The sequence below is a fragment of the Lacerta agilis genome, chromosome 8, assembly GCF_009819535.1.
Source record: "Lacerta agilis isolate rLacAgi1 chromosome 8, rLacAgi1.pri, whole genome shotgun sequence".
In the NCBI taxonomy this organism is placed as follows: domain Eukaryota; kingdom Metazoa; phylum Chordata; class Lepidosauria; order Squamata; family Lacertidae; genus Lacerta; species Lacerta agilis.
In genome coordinates, this window is record NC_046319.1 from 39,150,517 (window position 1) to 39,160,317 (window position 9,801).

The following is a 9,801-nucleotide window of genomic DNA, read 5'->3' on the forward strand; positions in this document are numbered from 1 at the left end:
TGTTAACAGCAAGCTGATGTGCAGATAGCAGCAGGCAGCAGCAGAGGTTTTCCACAGAGGTGCATAAAGAACGGCTGCCTACCATTCAACTTCTGAACGAGGTTTGTTGCTTTATAAACTGGTTTCAAGCTAACGTGGTTGGTAGAAGCGCTGCACTTGGCCACCGCAAGAGGGCACTGTGAGTATACATAAAAGTTTCAGCCTTCACTTATTCACCTACCTGGACCACCAGAGTGGTATTTAAGCAAAAGACCCTAGACTGAGTGATCTGGTGGAAGCACTTCTCCAGGCCAATGCAAAACAGGTAAGGTATTATTATTATTATTATTATTATTATTATTATTATTATTATTATTATTATTATTATTATTATTATTATTATTATTATTATTATTATTCCTGTCGTCATAATTTTAAATAGTAATGGAATAAAGAAGAATAATTGAAAGAAAGGCAGGGTGTGAGTGTAATAAAGATTAAATTGTTGTTATTATTTAACAACAATAATTTTCTCCACGTTTTTACTAAGATTTTAGAAGGAGCAGTCCCTTCTCTCAGGCTTATAAGTGAGGAGGCATGAAAGAAAAGAGGAAGTAGAAGAACAAGGAAAACTCCAAATCGTTTACTTTGGTTTTGCTGGCCAAGTGGCCATAGGATTTGTCAGAAGAAGAGTTTGGATTTGATATCCCGCTTTATCACTACCCGAAGGAGTCTCAAAGCGGCTAACATTCTCCTTTCCCTTCCTCCCCCACAACAAACACTCTGTGAGATGAGTACTAGGGCTGAGAGTCTTCCAACAAGTGTGACTAGCCCAAGGTCACCCAGCAGCTGCATGTGGAGGAGCGGAGACGCGAACCCGGTTCCCCAGATTACGGGACTACTGCTCTTAACCACTACACTACACTACACTGCACTGGCTCCCCGCAAGGCCAGCGGAACTTGAGATACGCCACTGACCAAATACACCAAGCAACGTCTGCCAATAAAGATGTGCCATTGGCAAAAATAAGATGGTACTTACGCTCAGACCCAACATTGCTCAGGAATTTGAATGGGGCATAAGGCAGCACCAGGACCGGACAGGTTTGGTAGCGCTTTTGATAAAGCTTTTCAGGAGACTTTAATGCCTTCTTTAATTTTGCTATTAAATGACATTTTGAGGAGTGGTATCTTCCCAAAGTGCTTGGTCCACATCAGAACTAATTGTTATACCCAAACCAGGAAGAGATGTTGTGCCTTTCATCGCCTTTCATCAGGCCTCTGTCCGCACAAATGACATGAATTCAAGCCCTATTCACATTCATAGGGGAGCAAATTGAGGTTGCCCCTCCCCCCCATTGTTCTCCACCCTTTCCCTGTAACTATTAGCAATTGCACTACATCTAAGCCCACATATGAAGGGTTACTGGGGATGGGGAGAATAATATTTATTAAGCCTCTGTGCTGGTTATATGGTATGCATGTAATCTAATTCATGGAAAGCTTTATCAATGCTTAAATTAGAATTAGATAAATTTGGAAGGGGGAAAAAGGGAGTCTTGGAGCTAATCCTAAGAAGTTACTAACAACATGTTACAATATGTGGGAACAAATTAAGCTTAAACAACAGAAACCCATTCCACACTGTAGGACAAATTTCAGATACTGTATATGAGGTTCTTAAAAATCCCATATAAATTGAATAAATTAAATTCCATAAATTATACCATACAAAAAAATGGGGGTGCATCTTTATTAGACTTCTTTGTTCCTGGAGGTTTCTTCACCCTAACCAGAGAGGAAATCCAGGCCGGCCATGAAGATGGAAGAGGGCGGAGGAGAGGCAGAGAGGAAGGAAAGTAAGGAGAGGGAAGGACAACTCTGTTCAGTTGAACAACTTCTCCTGTGACTCCTCAGTTGAGTCACAGGTGAGGCAGGTTGAATAGGGGATGATTCCACAGTATTCACAGGAACATAAAAAGATATATATATATATTTGTAATTTTCAGTTATATACATTTCACTAGTTTTACAAGCATTTAAACATTTCAGAACTCGACTTCCTCCTCTTTCTACGGTTCCTTAAATATTTCCTGCATATTCTGAATTAACTTATTCTTTTATTCATCTGCTTTAATTATTTACTCTTACGAAACTGCAGGTCATTACAATAATCCTGCCAATGTCCTTATTTGTTTGAAATTTATTTGTACATATTCAGTAAACCATTTCCATTCTTTTATAAAAAAGTTTGTTGTCTTGATTTCTTATTTTTCCAGTAAGTTTTGCCATTTCTGCATAGCCCATGAGTTTTTGTATCCAGTCGTCTTTCGTCGGGACTTCTTCTTTCCATTTTTGGGCCAATAACATTCTTGCCACTGTAGTCACATACATAAATAAATTTCTATACTGTTTAGGTAGTTCTACCCCTCTAATTCCCAGAAGGAAAGCTTCTGGTTTTATATGTCATTTCCCAGTAAGCTTTAACCTTACTGCAGGACCACCACATATGATAGAAAGTACCTTCTTTGCATTTCCAACACTTATTCGATTTTGATTTATACATTTTTGCCAGTTTACTCGGTGTTAGATAACATCTATATAACATTTTCATATACCGATAGCTTTTCTCTTAAACCACAGCATGCTGCAAATTTTATATTTGTGTTCCACAATCGTTCCCATGCTTCCATATCTATACAGTATTATAACCAATATCTATTGCCCAATGTATCATTGAAGATTTTACTTGCTCATCCTTTGTTTCCCAGTCCAATAATATCTTATACATTTTAGACAGCACTTTAACATTACATTCCAACAGATCTCTTTCCATTTGTGATATTTGTTCCCCAAACCCTTGTTTCCTCTCTTTCTACTATTCCTAGGAACATTAAACAAGAAAAGACAGAGAATTTTTCTCTCAGTCTGTTCTTCCTCGGAAGCATAGCTGTCAACTTTTGCCTTTTTTTAAGGGAAATTCCCTTATTCCGAATAGGATTCCTCGCAAGAAAAGGGAAAAGTTGACAGCTATGCTCGGAATGCCTGCTGGGGCTTGGAGTCCCCTGGGACATCCTAGTATCCCTATGTATAGGTGGGGGGGGGGTGTTGGTTTTTGTTTTATGGATCAAATTCCAATGGCAAAGCATATTATAATTGTATTTGCCCTCCTTACAACAACAGTATTTAATTAATTAATTCTATTTCTTAACTGTCCTTTATCACAAGGCTCCAGGTTGCCTCGCAACAATAAAATATACAATTAGAAAACAAATAGAACAGTTCCCTACATAGAACAATGCACATTAAAAAAAACAACAACACAATTCCATGTTTAAAAATAGTTCCAGTAGAGATGCAGACCGGGATAAAGATCTCCACTTAAAAGGTTTTATGCTACCTTAAGCTCCCTAGAGAAATAGGTGAGATATAAATACAATAAGTTTAAAAAATAAATAAAAATAACCCACTTACTGTCCTTTGGAGCCCAATTGCTCTCCAGGATGGGAAGCAGATGCCTTGGCTGCCAAAAGACTTGCCACAAACCTCAGTCCGTCATAACATACCACAGAAGCTGAAAATGCACTTGTGAAAAAAGAGGGAGATGGGGGCAGTGAGTGACCCCACTCTCTATTCACCATGCATGATACCAGGAGGGGCGAGGAGGGTTTGGCTTTGCACAAATGAAATTGCAATTCCAGGTCTGCTTGATCCATTTACCTGCTAATGCCATTATGTGGAAGCAGTTAGTTCCCTTATTTAGCCCTCAGTGACTTAGGCTCCAGTATCTGAAACACAGCCACCTTATATTTGGACCCTCGTGAACATTAACATTGGCAGGGAGGGCCCTCTTGGTAGTTCCACCACCTGCCTAGTTCTCTATGGCAGTCCCAAAACTGTGGAATTCCCTCCCCACCGAGCACCTTCTTTATGCAGCTTTTCTCCTGTACTGAAGATGCAACTCACTGGCCAAGCCTTTGAGGCTGAGGATATAAGTTTTAGGACCCACCTTAGTCTCTTGAGTGCAGTTGGCTTCACTTATTTTAAGTTGTTGTAACCCTCCTGGAATATCATGGTGAGGACTGGGTAAGAAAATCATCATCATCATCATCATCAAAGATAGCTCATTCAGTAAAGCATGTGACTCTTAATCTCAGGGTTGTGGGTTCAAGCCCCACATTGAGCAAAAGGTTCCTGCATTGCAGGGGGTTGGATTAGATGACCCTCGGGCCCCTTCCAACTCTGGTGGCTAGCTCAGCTAGTTAGAATGTGGTGCTGGTAACACCAAGGTGGCAGGTTCGATCCCCGCATGGAACAACTGCATATTCCTGCATTGCAGGGGGTTGGACTAGATGATCCTCAGGAACCCTTCCAACTTAACAATTCTATGATTTCTATAATTATTAGCTTTAAGTGCAAGCTGCCTCAGTCACTATACAGAGCAAGGCTGGGAGAGAGAGCAGGGAGAATGGGAAGCTTCAGAGTGTCTTCTCCAAGTTATTGGACATAACTAAAACATCTCACAGTGCTGGTGAAGGGTAGGTAATAAGAAAATTACCGGTGTTAATTTTAATACTACTACTGCAAATGATAATAACCAGATTGAGGACAGATAACCACTGGGATAAGGGTTTTTAAAAGGCTGGTTGAAAGAGGGATGTCTGTAGAAAGGATTGGCCCAAGGTCACATGGTAAGCTTCATGGCCAAGTGGAGATCTGAACTCCGGTCTCCCAAGTCCTAATCCAATGCTCTAACCACTATACCACACTGGCTCCCACTTTCATGTTGAGACTGCAGTTCAACCCTATCATCAAGGCAGCCTTTATCTAGCTGGTGCCCTCCAGATGTTTTGGAGTACAACTTCCACCAGCCCCTGCCAATGCAGCTGTTTCCATTAGCGTCATGTGGCCATACTGGCTGGGGTTGATGGGAGTTGTAGTCCGAAGCACCTGAAGGACACCTAGTTGGCGAAGGCTGCATGGAAGCCTTGCAGTGGCCCAGTGGGGGTTGGGAGGAAAAGGGACCTGGAAACCTCCCAGTTTACCCTGCCGGCCATGCATGGATGAGCCGGAATGAACAGCCCGAGCAAAAGGAGATCAAGGCTGCGTTTGCAAATGCCAAAGGGATGGAATCACTCATGAACCAACAGCAGAATGAAAGGACTATGGACAGGCCCTGAGTGGGGGAAGGGAGGGATTGCATACAAAACAACCGAAACCACTCCCTCTGGCTTGCTGAGGGGAAAGAGAAGCACCTTCTGTTTGCATTCCGGCCCATCCATCCTGCTTTCATGGACAAGGAAATGCAGATCAGAAGAGAACCTGCACAAACAAGCGCTGACACCAAACCCTACATATATTAAGTAAAATAGAAACATCATCACGCCACCCCACCCATCTCCCCATCCCACCCACCTCTTGCCCCCCTTTTTTTCCTTTTCCCCTAATGTCTCAACAAACGAAACTGATTTGTAAAAACGTTACATGGAAAAAATACGAGAGAGACACTGCACATACCTCTGCAAATCAAGAAAATCTTTAATAAAAAAATACTTTTGAAAAAAAGGTGTGGGAGAGGAAGTTGGATGCTTTCTCTGGAAATATAGTTGGCAGGTGGCAACCTGATGAAAGCTGAGCTCCATCAGGATATTGTGCCACAGAGAGGCCTCAGGTGTCACCTCTGTGCCCAAATAAGGAAAGCTCAGCCAGCCATGAAAAGGCATTCTCCTGTCAGGATCTCCTTTAGACCTTTAAAGCAGGCACTGGGAGCCTCGGTCCCTTGTGGGGAATTTTCCAAGGGCCACATGCTGGGGTGGGTGGGGCCTGAGGCAAAAGTGGGCGGTGCAATGAGTTTCATGCAGAAAGCTACCATAGTTTTTACACGCTCTCTTCAGCCCATTCCTGCCCACTTGGAGGGTGTAATCTCCCCAGGCAACTGAAGCAATGTGAACGTTATAGGAGCAACAGCCTTGCTCTTTGCACAGCCCTGAGAGTCACTTACCTTCCTATCCATCTTGATGAACTCTTCTGTGTAACTTTAAAGCTTGCACAGTTTGCACAGGAACAAAAAAAAACCCCATCTGCCATATTAACTGGCATTCAGAAGCACTCAGGAACTAATGGGAAATAGAATCCTTTTAACTGTGTGCTAGCTGTCTCTCCCCCCCCCCTCCTTATTGAAGCAAGAACAAATAATTCAATAACATATAGGGAAAAAGAAAGGTAACACAATTGAATAAAAATTAAACACACAGAGAAAGAGACACTACCAAATTTGGGTTGCTTTTTTCACAATCTCTGGGGAAAATAATTATCTTTACTTGTGTTGGGACAGTGGTGGTAGTAACAATTTTTTTTTTTAAGATCATGATATTGACCTCAAGGCCTTATGATATTCTCACTTAAAACTGAAACATTACTAAATGTAAAGGGGCCCCAACCATTAGGTCCAGTTGTGGACGACTCTGGGGTTGCACACTCATCTCGCTCTATAGACCAAGGGAGCAGGCGTTTGTCCGCAGACAGCTTCCAGGTCATGTGGCCAGCATGACTAAGCCGCTTCTGGCGAACCAGAGCAGCACACGGAAACGCCATTTACCTTCCCACCGAAGCGGTACCTATTTATCTACTTGCACTTGACGTGCTTTTGAACTGCTAGGTGGGCAGGAGCTGGGACCGAACAATAGGAGCTCACCCCGTCGTGGGGATTCGAACCGCCAACCTTCCTATCGGCAAGCCCTAGGCTCTGTGGTTTAGACCACAGGGCATTTGAACACTGTTATCATTATTAATATAAACAGTATATTTTTGCCGCATGCTTAAAAATGAATCTTTTTTTTGCTTGTCCTCTAATATCATTTAATTTTTGAGTTACCGTAATTTTTCAGCAATAGATATGTAGCAGATTTGACTTGCTGACCTTTAAAGCCCTAAACAGACTTGGCCCAGTATACCTGAAGGAGCGTCTCCACCCCCATCGTTCTGCCCAGACACTCAGGTCCAGCGCCGAGGGCCTTCTGGCAGTTCCCTCGCTGTGAGAAGCCAAGTTACAGGGAACCAGGCAGAGGGCTTTCTCGGTAGTGGCATTTGCCCTGTGGAACACCCTCCCACCAGATGTCAAAGAGAAAAACAACTACCAGACTTTTAGAAGACATCTGAGGCAGCCCTGTTTAGGGAAGCTTTTAATGCTTGATGGACTATTGTATTTTAATATTTTGTTGGAAGCTGCCCAGAGTGGCTGGGGAAACCCAGCCAGATGGGCAGGGTATACATAATAAATTATTATTATTATTATTATTATTATTATTATTACCCCATTGTGCCATTGCCAGCTGTTGGTGCTGTGGCTTGGTGGTTAGAGAGACGACTTATTTAGCTTGCAGTGGCTCCCAGGAACATCCTCTCTTTTGCCTCCTCTAATACAATCTGATGTTGGCCAGACATGGAAAATGTTAAGAGTAGGAGGATACCGGCAATCCATATTCCCAAGGGGGCTTGAATTTGCCAGACCCAAGTGCTAGATGCAGGTTGTTACTGGAAGCTGGTTCTGTAAACGGGTGTCCCTGGCTTCCCTCATAGCCTGCCCTGAATGAACCACTCTTTCCCTGCTGGATTTTACGTCCCTCAGTGGGTCTTTAACCCTTCCTCCAGGAATAGCTGTATCTCCTCTTCTACTAATGGGGCTGTGTGTCCTGGTGGCTTCATCTGCTTTCCCTCCATGTGTTGAGATATATATTTTTTTAAGTGTGTGAGAACAAGGGAAGGGCCATGGCTTAGTGGCACAGCAGCTGCTTTCCATGCAGATGGCCCCCAGCATCTCTAGGAAGGGCTTGGGAGAGATTTCTCTCTGAAATCCTGGAGAGGAGTAGACGGTGCTAAACTAGCTGGGATCACAGTTAAATATTTGTTTATTTTTATTGATATCCAGCCTCTTCCACCCACGCTGGGTGTTCCGAACAGCATACAAATACAGTAAAACACCAAAATCTTAACCACTCCGGCTGCTATCCCCTATTCCTGGGTCATTGCTGACAGTGCAGCAGGATGGTTTGGCTATCATTCATGCTTTGTTGTGTGTGTGGTTTGCCTCGCACCTGGCTGAGTATATGATATGGAGGCCATTCTCTTGGCATAGTGGTGGCGTCACCCGCTCTCTCCCTGGTGTGATTTGTTTAAATGGTTCTGTCAATCTAGAACAGCTTCCTGATTCCCAAGACAATCCCCTGGATGCTTCTAGCGGAAGCAGATAAGTGAGGCAGAAAGCAATGAGCCATTCCCTGCCCTCACCTCAGTCGCTTGCCTCCCTAGCAACCAATATTCAGAGGCAGACCACCTTTCCACATAGAGGTTTTCATGTAGTGATTGTGGCCAACAACAGTCACAGGCAGGCAGCTCTTCCTCCATGGATTTGTCTAATCCAGGGCTTGGGAAGACTGTGGGCTTCCTCCAGATATAGATGGACTACAACTTCCAGCAGCCCAGGTCATTGGTTGCACTGGGAGGCTGATGGGAGCTAGAAGTCCAAGAGCACCCAAAGGGCCACAATGTTCCTCATTCCTCATATTACTCTTGTAAAGAAAGACCTTGAGCCTGCTAAGAGCCCATTTTCATGGCCCAAACTGGACACAAAGTCCTCCAGTCTTTTGCCAACTATTGATTCTATTTTTTTTATTGGAAAAATTTTTTATTGATTAAAACACAGTACAAACAATACATTCTCACCTTAACATACAATATCATATTTATCATACATTTCTCAAATTTCCATCCCGTCACCACACCCACCACCACACACCCATCTGACTTCCCTCTGTTGCTCTTTCGACTTCCATTGTTAGCTATTTATTACATTTGTACATTCTTAATTTCTGTATATTTCTATAATCAACTCTAATTCTTTATATCAATTTATCTTTAAGATTCCTTTATATCCCTTACTCCAAGCATATTAGCACATCTTTCTTTGAGCAATGTTTCTCCATATACTCCTCATAATCCGGAGATAAATATTGCCAAAGTAGTGGAAATAGTAAAGGGCTTTTTTTTTGGGGGGGGGGTATCTGGATTTAAATTAAATATGAAAAAAACGAAACTCCTGACAAAGAATATGCAAGTAAATGAACAAAAGGTATTAGAAAAACAAGTAGGATTACAAGTTGTTAAAAAAGCCAAATACCTAGGAATAGATATAACCATGAAAAATGCCAACTATTGATTCTATACGCACACTTACCTGCATATATTATAGCTGTGGTTTCATATTACCCAAGTACCTGTTTTTAGCTTATTCATTGGAAAACTGATTAAAGAGCATTAATATTTTAAGAAGAAATACAAGTGGCCTTTAAATAATGTTTCTGGCATTCTGATTTTTTAAATTAAAAAAAGTCTGTGGATCTTCTGATTTGATTAGGGTTTTGTGTCTTTATTATTATTATCATCACAACTGCTTTATTAATCAAGTTCTAAATCACGATCTCAAGGTAATTTACACATAAGATAATTAAAAGTGAGTTTAAAACCACACAAAAACCACAAATTTAAAACTACTGTAGTCTAAAATCTCTAGCTGGGAAAGCCTGACAGGTGAAGGAAGCGATGCCTCTGAGCATGGCAAAAGGGCCTTTTCTGACTGTTGTGAAGCTGTCCACTGGTACCTTCAAACAGGAATGAGAACATGGGTCCCAGCTTAAAGGAGGGCACAGCTTTATGGAAGCTCAAACCCCAGCATCTCTCTGCTGAAGACGCTTTCCAGCATCTTCTGGAATATTTCGCTGTCTCCCAAATTGCACAAAGTCCTTCCAGGATCTTCTACCACTCGGG